At 48.9% G+C, this 12,328-nt stretch overlaps 1 long non-coding RNA gene across 1 annotated transcript; it reads left to right on the top strand.

Moving 5' to 3' along the window:
* Window positions 1-412: 412 nt before the first annotated feature.
* On the top strand, window positions 413-11,018 carry LOC142857985 (uncharacterized). Its single transcript, XR_012911894.1, has 4 exons — window positions 413-1,285; window positions 1,495-1,576; window positions 2,544-2,653; window positions 6,081-11,018. It is a non-coding gene; the product is annotated as an uncharacterized LOC142857985 (long non-coding RNA).
* The last annotated feature ends 1,310 nt before the right edge of the window (window positions 11,019-12,328 follow it).

The raw sequence follows: 12,328 nt of genomic DNA, 5'->3' as shown, positions 1-12,328 counted from the left end.
TTTTGGACTTGACAGTATTGCAGCTGTAGAAACAAGAAGAGGCTGAAGCAAGATGATCACATGAAGACAGAGGTTTAGGTTTAGCTCTGGTGACATCCCAACTAGGGAAGTAGGGGGCATGGTGGTGCTCACCTTCAATCTTAGTGTCTGAGTCCAGCCTGGGCTACTCACTGATACCATGTCCCCCTCCCCCACCAAAAAACAAAAACAGGGTAGAGAGGCCGGGCGGTGGTGGCGCACGCCTTTAATCCCAGCACTCGGGAGGCAGAGGCAGGTGGATCTCTGTGAGTTCGAGACCAGCCTGGTCTACAAGAGCTAGTTCCAGGACAGGCTCCAAAGCCACAGAGAAACCCTGTCTCGAAAAAAAAAAAAAAAACAGGGTAGAGAGAAGAGAGGAGGAAAATCTCACACAAGTTCCTTTCCAGTGTTTGGAGCTTAAAGGAGGTTGAGCCCTGTGGTTCTGTGGGATTTGCTGATTTGCCCCTTGGCTAGTATGATTTGACACTGGTGAACATTTAAGTCTGGGAACAAGGCTGAATAAAATACTTAGCCTTGGGATACTATTGACAAAGGAGTAGGTACCTAAATGGTCGACCAACACACCCAGGGTGTCTCACACACTAGGGAAGCGCTATCCGCCAGATCCCCTGGCTTTAGCAGTTCCTGTCTGCGTACACCTTGAACCCCATCGCTGAGGAGGCGTGAACCACCACACCCAGCTTCCCCAAGATACTTTTAAAAACCCTGCACACCGAGGAGCAAAATCCTCTGTATGGGACGGGGGCGTATCATTCACTCCCCTAGCCTGGACCTTGTCGGAAGGGGAGTGCCAGGGAAGAAGGCAAACAGGAAGTGAAGATGGCAGGCTGTCACGTGCTGTGGAAGCTGCATCCGCTAGCTTTTCTTCGGGGAAACAGCTGTGGTCGACTGAGAAAAGCCTGATTTAAACCAAAAGGCCGTCTTCCTGTGCTGACGAAGGAAAGGCTCACTTCCCCCGGGCCTGCAAACATTTAGCTCACTACGTGTTCAAGGAGCGCACAGGTTCCTACCCTACATCTGAGACCGACAACAATGAGACTAGAAACCACAGGGTTTCTTTAGAGAACGCCTCCACGGAAAAGGGGTGTGGGAGAATAAGACCCTGGGGCCCAGCCTGGGAGGAGGATCCGCAGTACCGCAGTGAAAGGAACAGTCCTGTGGTGAAAATAAACGTGGCTATCAGGAATAATGAGCATGAATTCCTTCCCACTCCTGTGACGGCAATCTGAAAGAGAGGCTTTTAAAGGTATTTTTAAAATATATTCGTGTCTTTGTGGGAGGGGTGCAGTGCTCAAGGAGACCAGAAGAGGGGGTCGGATCCCCTGGAGCCGCAGTTACAGGTGACTGTGAGCGCCATGGTCCTCCGCAAGAGCTGTCGGCTCTATAATTACTAGTCTCCCGCCCCAGAGAAGTGGAAGAAGTTTGACCGTCAACTGTCCCCCAACACACTCCTAGGTTAAACACTCGGACCCTATGGTCGGTGGTTTGAAAAGGGCCTGGACAGTTTGGATGCTCACCTTACTAGACCTGGATGGAGGTGGGTGGTCCTTGGACTTCCCAAGGGCAGGGAACCCTGATTGCTCTTTGGGCTGACGAGGGAGGGGGACTTGATTGGGGGAAGGGGGGAAATGGGAGGCGGTGGCGGGGAAGAGACAGAAATCTTTAATAAATAAAAAAAAAAGTTAAAAGGGGGGGGGGGGCTGGAACCGAGGATGGGGACAGTCCCGGAAAGGGATCACACTGGGCTTCTGGGACAGAGTGCAGCAAAAGCTTTGTGTATAGTTTTTTTTTTTTGGGGGGGGGGCAGGAGCACTTGAGAATAAGCTAGAAATCCAACCTGAGTCCGACTTTTTCAAATATCAGTGGCGGTATGAGGATGTGCCCACAGAGGCCAGAGGAGTGGTCACATTCCCTAGTGTTGAGTTACAAGTGGTCGGGGTGCTGGAAACTGAGCTCTGATCTTGTGCAAGAGCAGCCAGTACTCTGAACCTCTGGACTCTCTCCAGCCCCTAGTCGTACATTTTGTGTGTGTAATAAGCCGGGCGGTGGTGGCTCACGCCTTTAATTCCAGCATCGGGAGGCAGAGGCAAGTGGATCTCTCTGAGTTCGAGGTAAGTCTGGTCTACAGAATAAGTTCAGGACAGCCAGGTCTACACAGAGAAACCCTGTCCCGAAAAATAAACGAACAAAAAAGATTAAGAAGATGTGAAATTTGCTATTTTACCCTGAGCACACCTGTCATCGCAGCACTCTGAAGGTGTAGGCAGGAGGTTCAAGACCATTGTGGGCTACAGACAAGTGCCAGGTCAGCTTGGGCTACGTGAGCCCCTAACTCAAGTATTAACTTGGTGACATATATCATATATACACTGCTGCACAATCATTTCGTTCCAGAGCATTCTGAACGCCTTTAAGAAGATCCCATTAGCAGCCATTCTGTATTCTCAGCACATGTATATATCTGCTCTGATTAAGATTTTTTGTGTGTTTCTTGCTGAGAATAGAAGTTGGAGCTTCCTGCAGGAGCAGCTTGTTGGACAAATGTGCCTACCTGGCCACATACCCTCAAACCCTCACTGACTATTGAACTGTTTCCTGCCATGCCCCTCATCTGGTAATTATGTTTTGTTTAGCTTTGTGGGTTTTTTTTTTTTTTGGTTTTTTTCTTTTTTTCTTTTTTAAATATTTATTTATTTATTTATTTATTATGTATACAATATTCTGTGTGTATGCCTGCAGGCCAGAAGAGGGCACCAGACCCCATTACAGATGGTTGTAAGCCACCATGTGGTTGCTGGGAATTGAACTCAGGACCTTTGGAAGAGTAGGCAATGCTCTTAACCTCTGAGCCATCTCTCCAGCCCTTTTGGTTTTTTTTCGAGACAGGGTTTCTCTGTAGCTTTGGAGCCTGTCCTGGAACTCCCTTTGTAGACCAGGCTGGCCTCGAACTCACAGAGATCCACCTGCCTCTGCCTCCCGAGTGCTGGGATTAAAGGTGTATGCCACCACCGCCCGGCTTTGTTTAGCTTTGTTTCTGATTCAGTCTACTGAATGCCGAATCAGAGTGCATTCAAGCCTGCACAGGAGAGGGTCAGGGCCGATGCCAGGTGGGTGGATCTGACTTGAGCACCCTGTGTTCATCTCACTCCCTTAGCTCTGGCCTCCTGCACCCATTCAGGCCCACCGTCCATGGCTACAAGAGGGAGGCCAGACATACCAACCTGATTGTGAGGAGTTGGAGCCTCACAGATGGTGGGTCTGGATATTGGCTATGTGTTTGGGTCTAAATAGCCTCAAGGAGTCATGCTACCTGCCACCCCCTTTTCTTCTATACCAGAGGAGACTGTTCTCATATTGTTAGCCATGAACATAAACAGCTTCAGGAAAAAATTGACCTCAAGAGCCCCATGCCAATCAGACTGGCTCCAAGCATCCATTCTAAAAATTGAGCTTATTTTTATAATTCTATTGAGTTCATGGTCGGAACTTTCTAACTTGGCAAACTTCTATTCATTCTTCAAACCCTTCACCCCCACACTTCTTCCTTCATGTGTTTATACAAATGCTTTGCCTGTCTACTCTGTGGCAGAAAAAAGGGATCTGTCACTGTGTGTAGCGCCCGTGCCACTACTGGTCGGTTTGCGAGTCTCAGGCAAGGGCCTGGAGATTTAAACACATAGACACAGAGAGACAAAGACGGGGACATGGGTCATCCTTGACACAAGAATGCCAACTTTATTGTGCTCCAGGGACGCTTACATAGGGATTCTTAACTGATAGCCTTGCCCCAGCCCTCGGAATCTTTCAGCTGCAGGCCTCACCAGAACCCACTCCCCTGCCATCAGTGTCTCATGCTCAGAGCAGCTGCAGGCACAGGTAAACAAGTTGTTTTGCTCAGTTCACTCCAGCAGGCAAAGGGTCTGAGGCAGGCAAAGAAAGTCAAGGGGCCCCCAACATCCGTGTGTCTCCGTGTGTTTGTGTGTTTATGGCACATCATATGTGTGGGGTCAGAGGGAAACTTGGGGGAATACTGTCTTCCAACATGTGGCTCCTAGGGATCAAACCCAAGTCTTCAGACTTTGCAGCAAGCACCTTTACCTGCTACGCCAGCCCATGAGGCTTCAGTCATCTCTGGAGCACTCTTTCCAACCCTGGGTCTATGTCTGTACCCGGTATACTGAGACCTCAGGGACATGCCCAGCAAGATGTACCCACGTCTTTACTTTTTTTTTTTTTTTAGTTTTTCGAGACAGGGCTTCTCTGTAGCTTTGGTGCCTGTCCTGGAGCTAGCTCTTGTAGACCAGGCTGGCCTCGAACTCACAGAGATCCGCCTGCCTCTGCCTTCCGAGTGCTGGGATTAAAGGCGTGCGCCACCACCACCCGGCTTTTTACTTTTTTTTTAAATATTTATTTATTATGTGTACAGCATTCCTTCCATGTGTGCCCGCAAGCCAGAAGGGGGCGCCAGGTCTCATTACAGATGGCTGTGAGCCACCATGTGGTTTCTGGGAATTGAACTCAGGACCTTTGGAAGAGCAGTCAGTGCTCTTAACTGCTGAGCCAACTCTCCAGCCCCTCCCGACACCCCCCCCCCCGTACCCACGTCTTTAATCCCAGCACTGAGCAGGCCAGCCTGGTCTATTTATAGAATTCCAAGACTGCAGAATAAATGAGACCTTGGCCCAAAACAAGTTTATGGGCTAGAGAGAGCCCAGTAAAGTGCTGTGTGCGCATCAGAGTCTGAGTTTAAATGCCAGAGCTGGTGATGCATGCTTGTAATTCCAGTGCTTGGGAGGAACATACAGGCAGATAGACCCCTTGGGATTGCTGCCCAGGCAGACTAGCTTAGTCCCTGAGCCCCAGATCAAGCAAGAGATACTATTTCAAGAAGAAGGCAGGCAGCTTCTGAAGTTACTCTCTGGCTCCCACATGCATGGAGGACATCCCCAAGTACTGGGACTGCATCTGGGCCACTACACCCAGGTATCAAAATCTCCAGGCATTTCTATCCCTGGGGAGCCCTGCTCCAGCAGCAGTCTCTCTCACCCCTTCCCAAACCCTGGCACACTCTGAAATGTCCCTTCTATCCCTGGACCACCCTATTCTGGACATGGATGCTGATGTTGTCAAACACCACGGGCCTTTTTGTGACTGGCTGCTATGCCAGTGTCATGTTTTCCACTCATCCACATTGCAGATTTTGTTGGAACTCCATTCTGCTTTGGAGTGAGTGATTTTCCACTCTTTGGATGGACCACAGTCTGTATCCATCTTGACAGACATTTGGAGGACACTTCATACCTCTTGACTGCTGTGTACTTGCTGCTGTGAACTTGGACATACATGTGATTGTATGGCTGTAGACTTTATATCTCTTGGACACATACCTAGCTAATTACTCGGCCATATAGAATATAGATGAAATCCCTCAGCCTGTGACAACTGTCCACTCACCTGTGCAGAAGCCTGCACACCCTTGTGATGTCACCCTTTGGAGCATGAGGGTCCCATGGGTGGGCAGATGAATTTTTAGGAATAAACTCCTGTTAACACACCTTCAAAGTGTCCTCTATTTTATTGTTGGTTTATTTTTGAGACAGAGTCACATCCCTGGCTGGCCTTAGACTCAATGAATAGCTGAGGTTGACCTTGAATTCCTAAACCTCCTGTTTCCATCTCCCAAATGCTTGGCAACAAAAATCTACCATGCTTAATTCTCCTTTTTTTTTTTTCGAGACAGGGTTTCTCTGTGGCTTTTTGGAGCCTGTCCTGAAACTAGCTCTGTAGACGAGGCTGGTCTTGAACTTAATTCTCCTTTACAACCGCACTAGACCCTGCAGGGTCCTCCCAGAGATTAAACCCCTCTCTAGATAGCCTAGAGCCGTGGTTCTTAACCTCCTAGCACTGCAGACCCTCAATATAACTGCGTGGTGGTAGTCCCTAACCATAAGATTACTTCATCACTGCAGTTTTGCTACTATTGTGAATCATAATGTAAATATTTGTGTCTTCCCATGGTCTTTTGTGGTTGCAATCCACAGGTTGAGAATCACTGGCCTAGAACACCCAGGAGCTAGGCCACAGACTGAGTGCACTGCTGGGAAGGAGCCCTTCTCGGTGCCGTGATCACTCCCTGAAGCTGTGACCTCTGGGGAGTCCAAGGTTTCTCATGGTCTCTGAGGATCATCTGGGCCACTCTACCCAGAATGGATGGAAAGGATGGCGACGCACATGTCAGTAAGGCTGTCTCCTTCCCGGAATGTTTAGACAGGCAGGCCTGTGCTGGGTGTGCAGGGGCTGTGCTGGGTGTGCAGGGACTGTGCCGGGTGTGCAGGGGCTGTGCCGGGTGTGCAGGGGCTGTGCCGGGTGTGCAGGGGCTGTGCCGGGTGTGCAGGGGCTGTGCCGGGTGTGCAGGGGCTGTGCCGGGTGTGCAGGGGCTGTGCCGGGTGTGCAGGGGCTGTGCCGGGTGTGCAGGGGCTGTGCCGGGTGTGCAGGGGCTGTGCCGGGTGTGCAGGGGCTGTGCCGGGTGTGCAGGGGCTGTGCCGGGTGTGCAGGGGCTGTGCCGGGTGTGCAGGGGCTGTGCCGGGTGTGCAGGGGCTGTGCCGGGTGTGCAGGGGCTGTGCCGGGTGTGCAGGGGCTGTGCCGGGTGTGCAGGGGCTGTGCCGGGTGTGCAGGGGCTGTGCCGGGTGTGCAGGGGCTGTGCTGTGTGTGCAGGGGCTGTGCCGGGTGTGCAGGGGCTGTGCTGGGTGTGCAGGGGCTGTGCCGGGTGTGCAGGGGCTGTGCTGTGTGTGCAGGGGCTGTGCTGGGTGTGCAGGGGCTGTGTTGGGTGTGCATGAATTGTGCTAGGTGTAAATGGATGGTGTTGGATGTGCAGGGATTGTGCTGGGTGTGAATGAATGGTATTGGGTGTGCAGAGGCTGTGTTGGGTGTGAAATAACTGTGCTGGGTGTGAATGGATGGTGTTGGATGTACAGGGACTATGTTGGGTGTGTAAGGGCTGTGCTTAGTGTTCAGGGGCTGTGTTGGGTGTGAAATGACTGTGTTGGGTGTGCAGAGGCTGTGCTGGGTGTGATTGACACACCATGAGCCAAGCACATGGTGAATGATGAGTGAGGAATGGGTGAGGGGTGGGTGAGTGAGGGATGGGTGAGTTATTGGTGAATGAATGAGCAATGACCTGGCAGAAAGAATGTGCAGGACTCCAGACCTCCACATCCTCATCTGTTGACTCATGTGGACTCTCCCCATTCTGTAAAAGTCCAGGTGCTTTGAGAACCCACAGTCTTGAGCTGTGCCTGGCTGGAATCAGAGCCAAACATAGACATCCCAGCCTGTGGATGCCGAGGCTATAGTCAAGGGACAATTACACTGGATGTTGAAGGGTGATAGGAGTTGATTGGATTCAGAGAGCAGAAGGCTAAGCCAGAGGGACCACCAGTCAGTTTGGGACCACAGAGGCCCTCCCTTTCAGATGGGCTCTATTTGCTGGCCGTGGCTCCTTTAACAGAAGGCTTAGTGACTCACCATAAAAAATGGCAGCTTCCTGGTTCATGCTAGCAGCATGAATTTTGACTCTTTCAGGAGGCCAAGCACTTAAATGGGGTTTGTGAGCAGCATGCTACTAGTTGCTTAATGGCGACATCAACCCACTGCTACCCTGGAGCTGGGGCAGTGTGTTTGGCTCTTAGAGGCAGCGAACATGCCTCCACCATGTTGGACTGGGGGGAGCCAATAGGCAAAGCTGCAGAGTTGATCCTAGCCATGCCCACTTAGCATTTAAAGAAAAAGCACTCTTGGTCAGACAATAATTACAGATACACAATAAAGACAAATTTAGATGGAAAAGACTTCTAAATGGCTCACAGTGTTGCACAAATGTACATAGGCTTGAGAGAGAGAGGAAAAAGAATATAGACAGTTATAAAATAAAGTAAATGGTTTTAAAAAATAAAACAAAGTCTTTAAAGAGACAGTACAAACAGTCATAGATTAAAGGAGTAAAAAAAATAGGCCACATAAAGATGGACTATACACAGAGAGTCTGGATTATGTATATTATTGTGTTTTCATTGAATTTTTTGACTGTGAATAAGCTAAGATCAGAGAGATATTTCATCATATAGATTGCTAAGGTAAACCAACATATATGCTTTAAAGGTATCTTGACTTCAAAATTTAGGTCTAAGGATATGTGCTTTGGAAAAGAGGTTCTGCTTTTTTTTCCATAGAAGATGGGAACCTGGACTGGAGAGATGGCTCAGAGGTTAAGAACACTTCCTGCTCTTCCAGAGGTCCTGAGTTCAATTCCCAGCAACCACATGGTGGCTCACAACCATCCGTAATGGGGTCTGGTGCCCTCTTCTGGCCTGCAGGCATACACACAGACAGAATATTGTGTGCATAATAAATAAATAAATATTTAAAAAATAAAATAAAATAAAGAAGATGGGCCGGGCAGTGGTGGTGCACGCCTTTAATCCCAGCACTCGGGAGGCAGAGGCAGGCAGATCTCTGTGAGTTCGAGGCCAGCCTGGTCTACAAGAGCTAGTTCCAGGACAGGAACCAAAAGCTAAGGAGAAACCCTGTCTCAAAAATTTAAAAAAAAAAAAAAAGAAGATGGGAACCTGTGGATTCCTCCAGCCTAATGTGGGTTCGAAGGACCAAGATGACCCAAAAGGTCTTTGTGAAAAACCCCAAAAATACTTGCCCCAACAAAAAGCAGGAAGCAGTTTGGAGAAAACTATGCCCAAATTCCCAAATATTGTTTATAAATGTTTGTTTACATTTAAAGGAGGTATATGTGCCAGGCAGTGGTGGTGCACGCCTTTAATCCCAGCACTCAGGAGGCAGAGACAGGTGGATCTCTGTGAGTTCGAGGCCAGCCTGGTCTACAAGAGCTAGTTTCAGGACAGGAACCAAAAGCTACGGAAAAACCCTGTCGCAAAAATCAAAAAAAAAAGGGGGGGGGGATATGCTATAGAGATAAATATTTTGCCTTGGTATATATCTTGGTCTATTGATACAAATTTAAGATCAATTTTGTTATATGTATATTTCTTTTTTTTCCTTTTTTTAAAAAAAGATTTATTTATTATGTATACAATGTTCCTCCTGCATGTACATCTCTACACCAGAAGAGGGCACCAGATCTCATTACAGATGGTTATTGAGCCATTATGTGGTTGCTGGGAATTGAACTCAGGACCTCTGGAAGAACAGTCAGTGTTCTTAACCTCTGAGCCATCTCTCCAGCCCTTATATTTTTGTTCCTGATTAAGGCATTGTGATTGTGCAGCTCATATAAAATTGTAATGTATAATTAAGAAATATAGGTTAATAGATAGCCATTTATAATAGTCAAACTTGTGATCATATTAGTTAGGTTTTCTAGATATATAGAAACATATTTCAGTTAACCTTATAATCTTCAAACCTTTCAAAGACCTATGAAATATGGCATTTAAAATGTTTTAAGAAGGGGGCTGGAGAGATGGCTCAGGGTTAAGAGCTCTTTTTTTGTTTGTTTGTTTGTTTTTCGAGACAGGGTTTCTCTGTGGCTTTCGAGCCTGTCCTGGAACTAGCTCTGTAGACCAGGCTGGTCTCGAACTCACAGAGATCCGCCTGCCTCTGCCTCCTGAGTGCTGGTATTAAAGGCGTGCGCCACCATCGCCCAGCTGGTTAAGAGCTCTTTCAGAGAGCCTGAGTTCAATTTCCAGAAACCACATGGTGGCTCACAGCCATCTGTAATGAGAGCTTTTTGCCCTGCAAGCATACAGACAGATAGAACACTGTACACATAATAAGTAAATAAATCTTTTAAAAAACGTTTTAAAACTTAGGACTTTTTCTCCACGTCCCTCCCCCAACGTTTGTCAACCACGTCCCTCCACCACATCCCCCCACCATGTCTCTCCACCATATCCCACCATATCCATGATGATAATGGACTAAACTTCTGAATCGTAAGACAACCAATGAAATGTTTTCCTTTATGAGTTGCCATGGTCATGGTGTCTCTTCACAGCAATAGAATACTAAGTCACTTGTCTCCTAGCACTTGGGCAGAGCAATCTGGAGTTCAAGGCTGTCCTTGGTGTCTTAGTGTTCTAGTGAAGAGATACTATGACCACAGCAACTCACGACGTGTTTAACTGGGGGCTGGCTTACAGTTTCTGAGATTGCTAGTCTGTTGTTACCACGACGGCATACATGGCCCCGAAGCACTAAAAACTACATCCTATCCACAGGCAGAGAGAAAGAGAGGTTCTGGGCCTCTCATAGGCTTTTGAAATTTCAAGGCCCACTCCCAGTGACACACTTCCTCCAACAAGGCCACACCTCCTAATCCTAATCCTTCCAAATAGTATATGATTCTGTGGGGGCCATTCGTATTCAAACTGCCATGCCTGGCTCCCATAGAGAGTTGGAGGCCAGCCTGTGCTACAGAGGAGAGGACAATGTTCTGATACTCCAGCTGTGCCGGGAAAGGACCCCGGATCTGTCACATCCTTTCTATATCTTGGCTGTACCCCCTCACCCAGTTTTCAAACAAAAAAGTCAAAGCAGAGGGGTTGTGGCCCAGCTGGCAGGGTGCTGTAGCACAAGAGGCCCTGGGTTCCATCTCACCTGGGACAAACCTCCTCCCCAGCCTCTACCCTGTGACACAAGGAACATTTCCCAGGAACATCTCAGTGGGCCTGGGCATGTACAGGGGAAGTAGGGGCCCAGTCCAGGGTAACTGGGTCCCAGGTGGTGCCCAGTTGATTTGGAACACAGTCCTTGTCCCCGCTCACAGAAGTGAGCCACAAGCAGCCAGGCTTTGTTAACACAAAATACAAAAGGAATTAAGAGGAAGTTTGTTCTGGAGCCAAATGTGTGACCATGATCCAGGAACACAAATACAGGTCACCCCAGATTCCATGTTCAACATGGTGACAGTAGCAAAGACAATCATTAATCAAGACACTTTTTTTTTTTTTGGTTTTTCGAGACAGGGTTTCCCTGTGGCTTTGGAGCCTGTCCTGGAACTAGCTCTGTAGACCAGGCTGGTCTCGAACTCACAGAGATCCGCCTGCCTCTGCCTCCCGAGTGCTGGGATTAAAGGCGTGCGCCACCACCGCCCGGCTCAAGACACTTTTCAAATCCATTGGTGGAAACACCTGGCAGGTGGGTCACAGCAGGGGGAGATCTGCGCTGCAGGCTCTCACCTTCCTGGGTGGGAATCAGTTCACCTCAAAAGGTTGGCCTGATAATAACTGCTCATCAGGAGCTAAGGAGCAGGTAAGCTTGTGGGGGCAGCCATGACAAGCTAAGTCTGGGCAGGTCACCCAAAGGAACCATTATCACCTGGGACTCTGGCCATCGATGAATTAAAATAGAGGCCAGAGTCTCAGTAGTTTACCCTGAGACAAGGCCTGGCTGCAGGAGGAACCACAGGCTGAGATTACCTAGCACCACCTAAGAGCAGATCATTCAAAGGAAATGCCTGTCATTCCAACTGCTATAGATAGAAACACCTGCCAGCGCACCTCACCAGACACCCCTAGACAAATGTCAGCCAATCAGGGGTCCTGAACCTCAGAGACCCCTCACCCCCACCTTTACTACTACAAAAACCCTATTCTAATTGAGCTCGGGGCTCTCCCGTTATTCCAATACATTGGACATGCAGAGAGAGCGAGTTTGCAAACTTGATTAAAATGAAGGCTCTTTGCTTTTACGTATAAGACTTGGTTTCCTTGTTGGCTTGCGGGGTTGCTCGGATTTAAGGATAACAAGTACGGTTAGGCACTGAAAGTTCCAGTCAGTTCGCAGTCTTCAGCAAGTTTGCTGACAGGTGCAGCCTCTTTCCAGAACCTTCCTTCACAGATTCCAGCCCATGTCCTCCCAGCTCCCATGTGGCCATGACTCTGCAGGCCCCCACAGGTCCTTGATATCCTCAAGGCTGTCCAAGGGACTTTACTTAGTCAGCAAAACCGAGCGTGGCCGCCCTGCTCCCTTCAGCTCTGACCCAGCCTTCAGGGCACTGTGGCATTGGACACAAGCATTTTGTCCAGTTGAAATGTCCCAGAGAGAGCAGTCAGCTGTGCTGTGGAGTGCAGGCAGCCAAGTTCCAGGTCACATGCTAACTGGTCGCATCCCCCAGGTCAGCGCTCAGAAAATTCAGTTCTCCCTAACTCCTCCCCCAGCCTCTAGTTTTCACTTGACCAACTTCCCATGCCTGCCCTCCAGTGTGCCATCTCTCTCTCCAAATACTGCACGAGCTCACTCTTGATATCCTTGACAGCAC

Source organism: Microtus pennsylvanicus, chromosome 9, assembly GCF_037038515.1.
Source record: "Microtus pennsylvanicus isolate mMicPen1 chromosome 9, mMicPen1.hap1, whole genome shotgun sequence".
NCBI classification, from domain to species: Eukaryota; Metazoa; Chordata; class Mammalia; order Rodentia; family Cricetidae; genus Microtus; species Microtus pennsylvanicus.
Note: the sequence above shows the minus strand (reverse complement) of the source record. Positions and strands in the feature narration are given on the sequence as shown.